The sequence below is a fragment of the Mirounga angustirostris genome, unplaced genomic scaffold, assembly GCF_029215605.1.
Source record: "Mirounga angustirostris isolate CCGP_5_RB_7025 unplaced genomic scaffold, mMirAng1.0.hap1 SCAF_6, whole genome shotgun sequence".
In the NCBI taxonomy this organism is placed as follows: Eukaryota; Metazoa; Chordata; class Mammalia; order Carnivora; family Phocidae; genus Mirounga; species Mirounga angustirostris.
In genome coordinates this window covers 117,973,122-117,989,049 of record NW_026991714.1, presented here as the reverse complement: position 1 = coordinate 117,989,049, position 15,928 = coordinate 117,973,122, and the positions used below count along the sequence as shown (strand labels likewise).

The window sequence follows — 15,928 nt, the reverse complement described above, 5'->3', positions numbered from 1 at the left end:
TTAGAAAGCACAGAAACAGACAGCAAAAGGGGATGAAAGGAATGGACTGACTCCATCAAAGATGCTGAACAAATGGGAATCAGTAACAAAACCAGATTCCCAAACTGAGACTAAACAGCCAAGGAACCCAATGCAAAGCAAGAAGAGATCAGACCCAGTGCCAATTTACCATATCCTTAGACTTGATAAACCAAGAACGGCAAGGCACAAGGGGCCTCTGTGAATACCATGCCTGATTGAAGGCTGTGGTCTGAGGCAATAAAGCAGTGAAGACCATATCTTGGTGGTGCCACTAGGAAAACTGTGGAAACAAAGAATGGCCCAAATGAGAATAGGCAAAGGCTATTGAGAGCTTGCTATAACAAGGGAGTCAGTCCCCATCACTTTCATTTGGCAGGAGCTCAAAAGCAGGCTAGGGGAGTGGGAAAGCTTTGTAGTTTAAAAAAAAAAGCCTCAGAGTGGAGATTACTGGGGAAAAAACTACATTCTTCTGATATTAATATACCACAACAGTACTTAAGTATTTTTCTCATGATTTATTTTATGCATATCACCCGTTATCTGCCACAGAACTTGAATTATGCATTATTGCCTCTCCAAATTTAAATTATACATTTAGTATTTGATTTAGCAATTCAAAAAATAATAAAAAGCTAACAATGTAAATCCATTGATGGTAGAACCTCAATTGTTTTAAAAACAACAATGCTAATGAAGGATTCAAATAGCAGTTTACAAGAAGTGACCCTAACCCTAACCCCACTGTCAGTTTCATGTCAGTTCCTGTCCTGGGAGAGCCTCTGCAGTTTTCTCTCTGAGTTTCTGTTTTCTCCACTGTAAACTGAGGACCATAACCTACTCCATAAGGATGTCAAGAGGTTTAGAGGGGTTAAAACAGAGGGAGCACTGGGAGAAGCACCTGCTGCTTGTGCCAGACGTGGCTACACAGCATGATCAGTAAGGGAAGGGTAGGATAAAGGAAGAAAAACAAATGCTATAAATAAAAAGAAAACCCAACACTTAAAAGGCTAGTGGAGGTAGACAAAGAATACAATGTTTAATGTGGAGGGGAATGGTTCTGTGCATTGCAGCACAATGGGAGGTGAGACTGTTTTGCATCTGGTTAGTGGAAATAGAGACTTATCTTGCTATTACTTTGGCCCCCACTAGAGGAAAGTTAGAGCTGTAGAATTCACCAGTCTTCATTCATTCACACATCTGTGGATATGCAGTGAGCATGTATAATGGGTCAGGCCCTGTGCCTGGCTTAGGGGTACCTGAGAGATAAGGAGAGGCCGTGTCCCTGCCCTAGGGGAGCAGATAGTCTCATCCAATTTAAAGTGTCTAGGGACAGCAGAAAGAGAGAACAGCCTAAGCATTTGCCATTACTGGATATGAGACTAGAGAACAAGGTCCAGATACTCCTTTTTCTGTAGACTTCCTAAGGGCCATCAGCAGGAATGTTAGGTACAGGCTGACTACAACGTCTTAACTAACAATATGTAGTGGACTTAGACTTGGATTGAGGGCTTCAAAGCTGCCAGCCTGGGAACATAATCCCCTGACAGTTCAGTGGCCTGCCATTTATATTTACTTGCAGTAACGCCTTAAGTATTTAAAGAACTTCTGTCTTATCCTCTTAAATCACCAATGCTGTGCTCTGTACCCACTCTCTAATTCTCCCACGAGAATTTACATTTGCATTTACACTCCCAAATTGGGTCCTCAGGCCTACAGGACAAAAACACCCATGGCAGGCTTAAACACTAGATAACTAATTTACGCTAAATAGACTCACACAAGGCTGATCACCATATTAGAGCATAACGAGGCATCCAGACAGCTTTATTATGTCAGACAGTAAACTTAATCATTCATGCCATTTGCTCGAGAGGCATGAGATTCTGGATAAAGGAGGTTCTGGATAAGGGAGAGATTCTGGATTATGAACACATAATCCTTGTGTGTTCTTACTTTAATCAATTCAATTCACATTTATTGAATACTTCCTACGTGCAAAGTAGTGGTAGATGAAAAAGACATGGTCCTTATATTCACAAGGTCACAGACCCATGGAATCTATGACTAGATGAATTATTTACTCTTGGGCCAGGTTGAGGGAAGGAGTGTTAAAACTGTAAACATTTACAGTTGCTCAGAAATGACATGAGAGAAGAATGACACCTTGATATTAGGAAGAGGCTGGACATCCAGCAAGCCTGGTTTAGAAGTAGGCTATCCACTCTCTTACCGGTGGGATTTCCCACAAGACATATCTGAGGAGAACATCTGTGTTAAAGACATCCCAATAACCATCGTCCAATGAAGATAGATGTGATTAGGAGCAAATCCTCCCTTCTAGGAATGCCACTTCTACAGGATGCATCCCATAGTCACCCCAGTCTTTTCCTCTAACTAATGTACTTAATGGTGACCGTGAGTCCAACTGCCTGCCACCTGCCGGGCAGAGTGCCAAACACTTCAGACACAAATGTTAATTGCATTTAACCCTCATAACAACCTTAGGAAGCATATGCTGTTGTTACTGTCCCTACAACACAGCTGAGGAAACAGGTTATGAGAGGCTAAGTGTGGTAACCTGCCAAGGTAGCCACTAAGGAAAGCAGAGCCTGGTGGGAAGCAGACCCCAGAGCCGCTCTTACCACCTCCGTGTCCTGCCCAGACACAGGCAGGGGCTGGTGCTACCTGACATCCCCTCCCCTGCTCAGGCCATCACTCCCCAGGGCAGGACAAAGTGCCTTGGGGGATGTTCTGAAATAAGCAGTTGAGTGGAAGGGATGTTGGGGAGGGCTTGCTTTTTTTCCACTCGCTAAAATCATACAATGTCAGATCTCAAGCCATCTCCCACAATGTCTACCTCGTTTCACATATAACGAAACCCAGATCCAAAGTAATGGAATGGCCAGTGGCAGCCTGGGAGGGGAGGGCCAGTGGCAGCCGGGACTTCCTCACTGGGGGCCTCACGCGCAGCCCAGCACACTCGAGGATGCTGGGACACCTCTGGCGACCTGTCAGTCCTTAGCTCAGTGCCCATGAAGGCACTCTTCGCCCCTTCGGGCTCCCAGGACCGGGGTTCCGGGCAGAACTGCGCTGCCATCCTCGGCTAAGTCCCTCCCTCTCTCTAAGTCAGCGGTCCGCTGGAGCTGGTACTCCTGTCCCTGCAGACCCTTGTTCCGGCAAGAACGGTTTTCTGCCTGGGGCGCTCTCCCAGTCTCCACAAATCGTTTTTGGAGCTACACACACATCTTTTAAACAGATAATCGATTAATCACTACTGTATGCTAATTACGGAGCTTTCCAAACCTGGCACTGGGCGCGGGCGGGAAAGTGGGCGGAGCTAGGGCGGGGCTGTCGGGGGTGGGTGTGGGCGGGGCGGGGCAGGCGCGCGCCGCGGCGGCAGCCTCATTTCCTCACGCGCGCCGGAAGTGGCTGTTGTCGGCGCGGTGGCGTGTGGTGGGTTGTTAGGCGGTGGTAACGCCTGCGTGCGAGGCGCCGCCGGGTATGCCCGCGGCCGGGGAGGAGGCGGCGGGGCGGCGGGGCGGCAGGGCGGCGGTGGCCTTGCGCGGACTGGTGAGCGCGGTGAGTACCCGGCCCCACCCGGCCTCTCCTGCCCGCGGCTCTCGCGGCTCGGGCCGGGGCAGTGCGGGCGCCGGGGCTCGGGCGGAGGGCTGGGGGTCCCTGTCCGGGTCGGGTCACTTCACGGACGAGCCCGCCGGGGGGCCCTGTCCGGATGGGGTCGCCTCCTGGACAAGCCCCCGGGAGGCCGCTGTGGTGTCAGGAAAAGTCACAGTTTTTCGGAGCGGTTTGAGTTCTCTCTTGAGAACGATGCTGTCAGAGGACCGTTGGTTTGGGTGTTTTTTATTTTTATCACTTTTTTTTTTTTTAATCTAACTCCCCACCCTCTCTGCATCTCTCAGTGCATAAACTTTGTAGTCAGCTGTTACCACTTGATGGCGTTAAAGTAGTATTCTCTTGACAGCAGCCCCTCGCTGTATCTGCCAGACACCAGGCGCCTTTAAAGATGCATATTTGTGTAGGAATTAGTGGGGCCGAGGAGACTACAGGACAGGGAGCCTCTTGCATTTTCAGTCTTCATCTGGAAAATTGCGCTATTCCTGAACAGCTTGCGGAGGAATAATCTGTAAACGCAATAGTGATGCTTTTATTTGTGATGACATTATTGGCAGAATGAAAATTTAATTACAAATCTGAATCTTTTATCCTTCAGCCTGTTCTTGAGATTTATATGCAGTGTCTGGACATTTAACCTCATTGAAGGTTCTCAGGAGCTGGGTCTTAATTTCTGGTGGAATTAATGTTGTCTTTAAATGTTGTATTAAAACAGTGTTTCCAAACTTGGAGGTGGGAAACCAAGTATTGTATGACTCCGAATGTTAACCTTCATTTTGTATTATTATTCTGATACCATTTGTTTAAAATTGTCTTACGACTGAAAGAATGTAAAAAGGATGTTGGTTTTCCAATATTTATGGCTAAATATGGTTAACTATTCCAATATTTACTGAATATTGACAGTTTGGAAATTACATTTTTTTCTTAACTTTTTTATTGAGGTATAAAATACATATGAAGTCATCAGGTACATAAATTTAATTGTACAGCTGTGTGGATTTTTATATATTTATTAACTTGTGTAACCACAAGCTAGACCAAATTATACTTACAGAACATTTCCATCATCCCAGGAGTTTCCCTCTGCTTCTTCCAAGTTTTACTCCTGCCTCCCAATCAGTGTTCTGATTTCTGTCATCATCTCTTAGTTTTGTCTATTTTGGGCTTGATGTTAATGGAGTCATGCAGAATGCTCAGCACATTGCTTGTGAGAGTTACCCATGATGTTTCATGTTTCAGTAGTTCATTCTTTTTTTATTGCTGTTTAATATTCCATTGGTATGACTGTGACTATTCTGTTGATGGATATTTGTGTTTTCAATTTCTGTTATTACATATTTTGAAGAATGCTATGAACATTCATATAAATGTTCTTGGTGAACACCTTTGTGCATTTCTGTCAGCTATGGAATAACTATCATAAATTAGGCAGAAAATTGTTTTAACCAACACAGAGTCTCTCTTTTTCAGTAGAATTTGTTATTTTAACTTCTGTAAAGATTGGTAAAAAGCGTAACTATTTTGAGTTCAAGACTTAAGTGATTCTTTACTGTATTATTATTTATTTCTTGGGTTGCACACCTATGACAGTCTTCTACCAGACTGTCATTACTTTTAACTGTTAGATAAGTCTGTTAGAGCTGGTGATGATCTGTCCCTGACGCTTATTGCATAACACTTAGGTAAGAATTGTGTTACTCAAGTTGGTGGTTGTTAGGGGAAACGAAACACCAAAAGGATATGACTAAAAAATGGATTGAAGAATCATGGGATTGCAAGCCAAAGAACTTATCTTGTTGTTGTCATACTATACAAGTACTAGGTATAAAGGTAAAATTGAATTACAGGGTTAGTTACAAATGTGAGTTTACTGCAGGAATACAGTGATTTCCATGAGTAGCATGTGAGAGATAGATACATAGAACATGAAGCAATGGAGTTGATGTAAGGAATAGAAGAAAACTTTAAAATTAATATTAGTATGCTCAGATTTGGGAGGGCATCATGCCTATTGAACATATAAAGGCTGCCCTGAAAAGAATCAGTTCTTGAATATTAAAAAGTAGATATAGGAAAAAATAGCTATGACATGGAAAATAGATCCAGAGGAGTCAGTGAACGTCTAATAGCAGTTCCAGGAAGGAATAGAAATTAAAAGAGGAGAAATAACCACAGAGATCATGAGGGTAGGAGTATCCAGGCCGAATCTTGGGCATCCAGAGCCAAACAGAAAGATGTATCAGGAGACAAAGTACTGGCAAATGTAAATCAGCCCTTCCCTCTCTGGTCTCCATTTCATCTGTATAGTGGGGATGATCAATAAGTACACCTTTCCAGCAAGCTTATAGAAAGATGTGGCACTGGTTAAGGGTTTCTGGCTATGCTAACAGCTTCTATTTCCCATTCTCCTCCCCTCGCCACTCACAATAGATGCCAGATTTCCCATTCTTAACTTATGGTAGAATGTCAAAAGAAGAAAGGAAGGAAACAAGGAAATTTCTCTAAGTATCTGAGTTTATGAATGGGCTAGTCCATTCATACCGAGAGTCTTTTTTTTTTTTTTTAAGATTTTATTTATATATTTGACAGAGAGAGAGAGACCGCGAGAGAGGGAACACAGGCAGGGGGAGTGGGAGAGGGAAAAGCAGGCTTCCCGCTGAGCAGGGAGCCCTAATGGGGGCTCTATCCCAGGATCTTGGGATCATGACCTGAGCCTAAGGCAGACGCTTAACGACTGAGCCACTCAGGCACCCCATACTGAGAGTCATCAAAGAGTATTGACAGACACACCTAGATTCCAGTGAAATTTATGAACTTCATGGGTAAATTAATATAGTCTCATAAACTTCCAAAGAGAAACATATGGTTACCTAATAAAGGAGTGAAAATCAGATGTGCACTTAGACTTCTAATCTGGAATATGGAATGTTAGATAACAGTGGAACAGTATTTAAAAAGTGCTTATCTCTGAACTAAGAAACTTATCCCTAACCAACCTGTCATTCAAAGTGGGGGCAAAATAGGGGCCCCTGGATGGCACAGTCAGTTAAGCATCTGACTCTTGGTTTCAGCTCAGGTCATGATCTTGGGGTTGTGAGATCAAGCCCCGTGTTGGGCTCCAAGCTCAGTGAGGAGTCTGCTGGAGTTTCTCTCTCCCTCTCCCTCTGCCCCTGCCCATGCTTGTTCACTCTCTCATTCTCTCTAAAATAAATAAATCTTTAAAAAAAAAAAAAGGGGGGGGGTAGGGGCAAAATTAAGTCATTTGCACCCACTAGGAATACCAGAGGACATACTGTATCAAGTGAAAAATTAATCCAAGAAAAATAGATGTGGAATTCAAGAAACAGTGACCAAAGAAAATAGTATAACTTATTTCTTAACTCCAAGGCATTAATAACCATAGCTAAGACATGTAATGCAATGCTAAGGAAGGATTCACAGACCAGAGTAATTATAGTTTAAAGTCTATAATCTGGAACAAATACTTAACATGATTTTAAAAGTTGGTTGTCAAGGTGGGAAATAGGTAAAGCCATGTTGGAAGGCTTATCCTGAGCAAGGGAAAAGCTATAGATACTGACCGATTACATGTTGGAATGAATACTTTAAGGAATTTTTACTTAGCAGTTCCATTTTCAGAGATTTATCCTGTAGGTGAAATAACATGTTTCCACATGTTATGCTGGGATGTTTAATAGTAGCAGTAGGTTTGGAAGGATACACAAAAACTGGTGAAGAGAACTGGGCCTCTGGGATAGAAGGGAGAGGTTTCACTCTATACCTTTATATCATCTTTAACTTTTTTCTCACATGTATTTATTTCATGGAATTTTAGAAATGTCAAAAAAAAATTTAAGAGTGTACGAAAATGTAAAGATTCAGAGCACAGGTTGCCAAATGTGGCTGGTCATCTGTTTCAGTATGACCTGTGACCTAGGAGTGGCTTTTATATTTTTAAGTACTTCAAAACAATACAAAAGAATAATACTTTGTGACATTAATTATAGGTAGTTCAAATTTCAGTATCCATTGGAGTACAACTGTGCTCATTCATTTACACATTTTCTGTGGCTGTTTTTGTGCTTCAAGGCGGGGTTGACTGGTTGTGATATTTAGTACATGGCCCTTTACCTGAAATGTTTGTTAACCCCTGGTTTAGAGCCAGAAATAGACCTCCATATGTATAGGAATTTTGCTTATGATAAAAGTGGGATTTCAGGGCGCCTGGGTGGCTCAGTCATTAAGCGTCTGCCTTCAGCTCAGGTCATGATCCCAGGGTCCTGGGATCCCTGCTCCGCGGGAAGCCTGCTTCTCCCTCTCCCACTCCCCCTGCTTGTGTTCCCTCTCTCGCTGTCTCTCTCTCTGTTGGAAAAAAATAAATAAAAATATTTTTTAAAAAATGGGATTTCGGATAGTGACAAGAACATGGATTATTAAATAAATGGTAAGAATTGGCTATTTGAGAAAATAAGTTTTATATTAGGATTATTTCCAGTAAGGAGACTAAAATGGAGAAGCCATTCAGGAAGAGACCATTTGACTCCATTAACAACAGCAACAAAACAAAACTTTACATAGGTGAAATAACACCTAACGCTTATTGAGCACTTAATGCTTGTCATGTTTTACTTGACTAATTGTTACAATAACACTGAAAGGTTGGTCCTGTAATTATTCCTGCTTAACAGATGAGAAAACTAAAGCTTATAGAGATTAAAAAACTTATCTATAATGAAGATTAGAAAGTAGTAGAGCAGATATATGATTTTAGGCCATCTGGCTCCCAAGGCAATTATATGGACAAGACAAAGTAAGAGAAATGTTTATAATCTGTTAATACCATTTTATAGGTATTATCTATGTCAACACATCTGGGTCTACCTCATTCTTTTTGAATATTGTATAAATGTCTGCAGTTTACTTAATCTTTCTATTGATAGACTTTAAAATGCTTTTATTTTGTAGTTACATATAGCAGTAATAAATATCTTATTCATGTGACCATATACTAGTATGAGTATTTCCACAGTATAAAGTCTTAAAATCTTAAAAATGGAATTGTGAATTGCTGGATTAAAAAGAATGTGCATTAAATCAAATTTGTCCTCCAAAAAATAAGGTGTGTGTGTGTGGTGTGTGTATGTGTGTGTGTCTATTTTTAGTTTATCTTTAATCAAAGGAATTGAAACATCTTGGAAGGAATCTTGGCCATCCAGACAAATTACCTCATTTTATAGGTGAGGGCCAGATAGGTTAAGTATTATGCCCAAGATTACACCGCTATTACACTTGACTTTTTTAGTTGTTTTTCCTGTGCCGCAGGCTGCTTTTGACACATTTTTCTGTTTTACCTGTAATGATAGCATGAATATTACTGTCATTTGTTTTGCTGCAATCTGGGAACCTTGAATGTAGTTTAATCCAGAAACACTTCTCAAAATGATCTATCTGGTATTACTTGTTCTTAGCACCCAACACAGTGTATCTCTTAGTCAATTTGGACAGCTATAACAAAGTACCATAGACTGGTTTAGGAACAATAGAAACTTATTTCTCTTAGTCTGAGATCAGGGTGCCAGCATAGTTGAGTTCTGGTGAGGGCCTTCTTCTGGGTTATAGACTGTCAACTTACTGTATCTTCACATAGCAGAAAGAGGGCTACTGTATCTTCACATGGCAGAAAGAGGGCTATGTTGCTCTCTGGGATCTCTTAAGATCCCATTAAGGAGGACTGCACCCTCATGACCTAGTTAACCTCCCAAAAGCCTCATCCCCTAATATTATCACATTGGGGGGTTAGGATTTCAACATATGAATGGGGGTTGGGGAGAGAAACGTTAAGTCCATTGCAGTGCCTAACACACACTAGGTACTCAAATTTTTTTTTTTAATGAGTACTACCTTCTGGTGATCAGTACTTTTATTTCTAAATACTTACAAACTATTTGTTCAATAACATGTTAAAATCCATGTATCATTGTAACTCATCAATTGCTCAAGAAATAAAAGGTTCTAATTCCTTCCCTTATAAATATTGATACTTCATAATGTTTTAGTTTTGTTTTTCTGACGGTGCTTGTGTTTTCCAGATAATTTTGTGACTTTGTTTTTGTTGTGTAAAAAGTGAACTAAAAGTTATAAATTTAGTTTTTGAAAACTTTAGTAAGAAATTGTACAGAAATTTAGGAAGACTATACAGAATAGAACTTTTAAAGTAAATAGATTCAAATGGATTGTTTGTATTTTGCAAAAGGCAGTAGGTTACTCTTACTGCAGAAGTTATTTTGGCACACTGTGGTGTAAGTATCATGGAAATGATGTATGAAATATGTATGAGTAGTACTATAAAATTATAGAATCAAAAAATTGAGTAGAAACTGCTTGAAGGTCATATTGTTATGTAGGGATCAATGTCATAGAATGAACTATCTTTATCTTAGTGCTAAAGATACGGCTCAAAATCACAAGGCAAATAGAAAAGATATAATAAGACCTTCAGAGTAATATGTGTTCTACTTTTGTAAGAGAGCAGGTGTTGCTTAATTTTGTTTTTGTTTTTTATTTTTAAGTAATCCCTACACCCAGTGTAGAGCTCAAACTCACAACCCCAATACCAAGAGTCGTATGCTCCACCAACTTAGCCAGCCAGGTGCCCCTCTTATTTTTGTTTTTTTTGTTTTTTTTGTTTTTTTTGTTTTTAAAGATTTTATTTATTTATTTGACAGAGAGAGACACAGCGAGAGAGGGAACACAAGCAGGGGGAGTGGGAGAGGGAGAAGCAGGCTTCCCTCGGAGCAGGGAGCCCGATGCGGGGCTCGATCCCAGGACCCCGGGACCATGACCTGAGCCGAAGGCAGACGCTTAACGACTGAACCACCCAGGCGCCCCTATTTTTGTTTTTTAAATTCAAACTTGGGGGTGCCTGGGTGGCTCAGTTGGTTAAGCGACTGCCTTCGGCTCAGGTCATGATCCCGGAGTCCCAGGATCAAGTCCCCCATCGGGCTCCCTGCTCAGCAGGGAGTCTGCTTCTCCCTCTGACCCTCCCCCTTCTCATGCTCTCTCTCATTCTCTCTCTCAAATAAATAAAATCTTTAAAAATAAATAAATAAATTCAAACTTGGAGTCAACAAATCTTCATGCTCATCTTCTTAATGAACAAAATGGAGTTTTCTTTAAAATGATTCTTTGGTGCTACTACTAAAACTAAATCTGATTTGGTTTTATTTTTTAAATAGCTTCATTGAGGTATAAGTGATATACAATAAGCTATACATAAAGTATATAATTTGATAATTTGAACATATGTATACACCTGTGAAATCATCACCACAGTCAAAATGATAGACCATATCTATCACTCCCAAAAGTTTCCTTGTGCCCTTTTATAATTGCTTCCTGTTACCACTTCCCTGGACCCCCACCTGGTCCCAGGCAACCACTGACTCATCTGCTTTCTGTCACTACAAATTACCTTACATTTTCTAGAATTTTATATAAATGGAATCATACAATACATACTCTTCTGTTTTTGAACTTGTCACTGAGAATAATTACTGAGATTCATGCATGATGATGCATGTATCGGTATGGCTGTACCACAGTTTATTTATCCATTCACTTGTTGATAAACATTGAATTGTTTCTAGTTTTGGCTGTTACATCTAAAGTTGCTATGAGCATTTGTGTACAAGTCTTTGTATGGACATATGCTTTCATTTCTCTCAGATAAATATCCAGGAATGAAATGATTCAGTCATAATAGGTTTATGTTTAACTTGTTAGGAAACCATAAAACCATTTTACATTCCCACCAGCAGTATATGAAAGTTCTAGTTCTTCCACATTATCACCAACACACCACTTTTTAATTTTAACCATTCTAAAATTAGCCATTCTATGTAATAGTATCTCATTGTGGTTTGACAGTGTTGAATATTTTTTCACGTGCATATTTGAAGTGTTTACTCAAACATTTTGCCAAGTTTTAATTGAGTTGTGTTTGTTCTGTTATTAGTGCATTTCGATAGTTTTTAAGTATATATTCTGAATACAAGTCCTTTATCAGATATATGCTTTGCACCTATTTCCTACAGGTCTGTAACTTGTCTATTCATTCTCTTAACAGTGTATTTCAAAGACCACAAGTTAACAAATTTTGATGAAGTCCAGTTTATCAGTTATGCTGTTACTGTTAGATCAAAGAAGCCTTTGCCTAACTTAAGGTCACAAAGATTTTCTCCTGTGCTTGCTACTACTTTTATAGTTTTAGGTTTTTCATTTAGATCTGTGATTCGTTTTGAATTATATCCTAGTGAATATGATGTAGTATCTCATTGTAGTTGTGATTTGCATTTCCCTGTTGACTAACGATGTTGCGCCATCTTCGCATGTGCTTATAGGCCATTCTTAATCTTTTTAGAGAAATGTCTAATCAGATCTCTTGCCCATTGGGTTATTTATCCTTTTAATATTGAGTTGTAAGAGTTCTTTATATATTCTAGACACACATCCCTATCAAATACATGATTTACAAATATTTCCCCCCATTATGTAGTTGTCTTTTTCACTTTATTGAGGATATCCTTTGCAGGACAAAAGTTTTTCATTTTAATGAAGTCCAATTTATTTATTTTGTCTTTGGTCTTTTGGTGTCATATCTAACAAATAATTGCCTAATTGAAAACCACAGAGATTTGCACTTATGTTTTCTAAGAGCTTTATATTTTTAATTCTTATATTTAGATCTTTGACCCACTTTGAGTTAATTTTTAATATAGGGTGAGGTAGGAGTCCAGTTTCATTCTTTTGTGTGTAAATATCTGATTGCCCTAGCATCATTTATTGAAAAGACTACTCATTCTCCATTGGATTACCTTTCCACCTTATGGAAATCAGTTGACTTAATGTGAAGGCTTATTTCTTTTTCTCTTTTTTTAAAATTTAATTTAATTTATTTATTTGAGAGAGAGAGAGCGAGAGAGCACATGATGGGGTAGGGTCAGAGGGAGAAGCAGACTATCTGCTGAGCAGGGAGCCCGATGCGGGACTCGATCCTGGGACTCCGAGATCATGACCGGAGCTGAAGGTAGTCGCTTAACCAACTGAGCCACCCAGGCACCCATGAGGGCTTATTTCTGGACACTAAATTCTATTGATCTATATGTCTATTCCTATGCTAGTACCACACTATCTTTTTTATTTACTTATTTATTGGGGGGAGCACTTGTGGAGGGAGGGGCAGACCCCAATGAGCGGGGATCCCAACTCGGGGCTCTAGCCCAAGACTTTGAAATTTCAGCCTGAGCTGGAGTCAGACGCTTAACCAACTGAACCACCCAGGCACCCCAAATTAATTGATTTTTAGATGCTAAACCAATCTTGCATTTCTCAGATAAAGCTCACTTGGTCATGTTGTATACTGCTTTTTATGTGTTGATGGATTCAGTGTACTAATATTTTGTTGAGGATTTTGTGTCTGTATCATTAAGGAATATTGGTCTGTAGTTTCAATATCTTTATCTGATTTTGGTATCAAAGTAATACCAGCCTCATAGAATGAGTTGGGAAGTGTGTTCCATTTTTTAAAAAGTTGTGAAGAATTGGTATTAATTCTTATAAATGCTTGGTAGAATCCACGAGTGAAGACATCTGGGCCTGAATTTTTCTTTGTGGGTAGTTTTTGATTATTAATTTAGTCCCAACATAAGTCTATTCATATTTACTGTTTCTTCTTGAGTCACTTTCAGTGGTTTGTGTCTACATTTTAAAGGGATTTAAATAATTTGAAAACTTATCATTATCCATATTATTAACATTTCTGATTTCTTCATTGCTTTGTGTTTTCCATCTGGTATCTTTTACTTTTTTTTTTTTTTTTAAGATTTTATTTATTTGACAGAGACACAGCGAGAGAGGGAAGACAAGCAGAGGGAGTAGGAGAGGGAGAAGCAGGGTTCCTGCCGAGCAGGGAGCCCAATGCGGGGCTCCATCCCAGGACCCTGGGACCATGACCTGAGCCTAAGGCAGACACTTAACGACCGAGCCACCTAGGCGCCCCGGGTATCATTTTACTTCTGCCTAAGGAATTTGTAGTGCAGGTCTGATGGCAATGAATTCTTTTAGCTTCTTAATGTCTAAAGAATTATTTTCTTTCTAAGATTTATTTATTTGAGAGAGAGCGCATTGCATGTTTGCGGGTGAAGGGGGAGGGCGGTCAGAGGGAGAGGGAGAGAGAGAAAATCTCAAGCAGACCCCATCCCACAACCCCGAGATCATGACCTGAACCAAAATCAAGAGTCTGACACTTAACTGACCAAGCCACCCAGTGCCCCAAGAATTATGTTGCCTTTGTTCTTGACAGATACTTTTCTGCATATAGAATTCTAGGTTGACCTATTTTTCCTTTCAGTTCTTTAAAGATGTTGCTCCACTCTCTTTGTTTTTTAAATATGATATGTGTTTTTCTTCTGGCCACTTTCAAGATTTTCTATTTATCATAGGATTTGAGCAAGTTGATTATCATGTGCCTGGTTTTAGTTTTCTTTATGGCATTTGTATTTGGTAGTCATTGAGCTTCTTGGATCTGTGTTAATACTTTTCATCAAATTTGGAAAGTTTTCAGACTTATTTCTTTAAATATTTCTCCTTGTCCCCTCTCCCTTCTTTAGAGACTCTAATTACATATGTACTAGACTGCTTGAATCTGTCAAACAGCTTTCTAGGTGCTCTGTTAATGTTTTTCATTCTTTTTTCCTTCTGTATTTTGCATAATTTCTATTGCAATGTCTTCAATTCATTAATATTTTATTCTGAAATATCTTATCTACTGTTAATTCCATTCAATGTATTTTTCATCTCAGACATTGACGTTTTCATCTCCTGAAGTTCAGTTTTTTTATGTCATCTGTGTCTCTGCTTAGTTTTTTGAACATGAATATCTTTTTAAATACACTTGTAACCATTTTAATGTCCCTTTTCTGTGAATTCTAGCATCTGTGTCAGCTCTAGATCAGTTTCAGTCATTGATTATTCTCATTATGGGTTGTATTTTTATTTTTCTTTGTATGCCCGATCATTTTTGTTTGGATGTCAGGCATTGTGAATTTTATTTTGCTGAGTGCTAGATATTTTTATATTCTTCTAAATATTTTGAGGCTTGTTGTGCAGTTACTTGAAAACAATTTGATCCTTTCAGGTCTTGCTTTTAAGATTTGTTAGGCAAGACCAGAGCCATGTTTAGTCTAGAGTTAATTTTTTCCCATTACTGAGGCAAGACCTTGTTGAATATTCTACCCAGTGCCCCATGAATTTGAGGTTTTCCAGTCTGTCTGGTGGGAACATGCACATTATTCCTGGCCCTGTATGAATGCTGAGTTCTGTGTCCTCTAATTTTTTTTTTTTTTTTTTTTTAGCTTCAGTTAGTGCCAGTGCCAGTGCCTGCACTGGTCAGCGCTCTGCTCAATACCTAAAGGGTGTGCTCTTCAGATCTCTGGAGTTCTCTCTCTGTGCAGCTCTCTCCTCTGGTACTGTAACCTTTCAGCCTAGCTGCCTTGGTCTCCTCAGACTGTTGGCTCCATCTCTTCAACTCAGCAAGTCAGCTGGGCTCTGCTTAGGAGGGGACTCCCTGTGTTATGGTGTGGAACCTAAGGCAGTAAGCTGGGCAATCGTTTATTTTTTGTTTCTCCTAAAGACCACTGTCCTTTATTACCTAATGTTCAGTATCTTGAAAACCATTGTTTTATATTGGGAGGGGTGGGTTCTGGATTTTATTGGTTGGTTTTTTATTCTTTCAAGTGCAGGAGTAAATCTGGTCCCTGTTGTTCTATCCAGGCTATAGAGGAAGTCTCTTTAGTCTGTCTTAAAGAGTAAGAAAACTGATGGCTTCTAAGGTTTCTTTCAACTCTGAGATCTTTGATTTTGTATTATATATCTTTTTTTTTTTTTTAAGATTTTATTTATTTTTTAGAGAGCGAGCGAGAGAGAAACAGCATGAGAGGGGAGAGGGTCAGAGGGAGAAGCAGGCTCCCCACTGAGCCGGGAGCCCGATGTGGGACTCGATCCCAGGACTCTGGGATCATGACCTGAGCCGAAGGCAGATGCTTAACCATCTGAGCCACCCAGGCGCCCTGTATTATATATCTTTAACAGCTCATTTTCCCATCTCCACAGTTATCTCATTCTCTCCTCACAACACTTAACTGTTTACTTAGAAACAGTTTGTGCAGGGGCGCCTCGGTGGCTCAGTCGTTAAGTGTCTGCCTTCGGCTCAGGTCAT

The 15,928-nt window shown here is 40.0% G+C and overlaps 1 protein-coding gene across 5 annotated transcripts in view; it reads left to right on the top strand.

Moving 5' to 3' along the window:
• The first annotated feature begins 3,446 nt into the window (after positions 1 to 3,446).
• Positions 3,447 to 15,928, top strand: part of CSGALNACT2 (chondroitin sulfate N-acetylgalactosaminyltransferase 2) — a 45,698-nt gene continuing 33,216 nt past the window's right edge. For 4 of the 5 annotated variants that reach the window (XM_054508286.2, XM_045878371.3, XM_045878373.3 and 1 more), the window contains exon 1: positions 3,447 to 3,600. The gene's annotated coding sequence lies outside the window, so the exon portion shown is untranslated. The remainder of the gene's footprint in view (positions 3,601 to 15,928) is intronic. The other variant, XM_054508285.2, reaches the window with a different exon arrangement.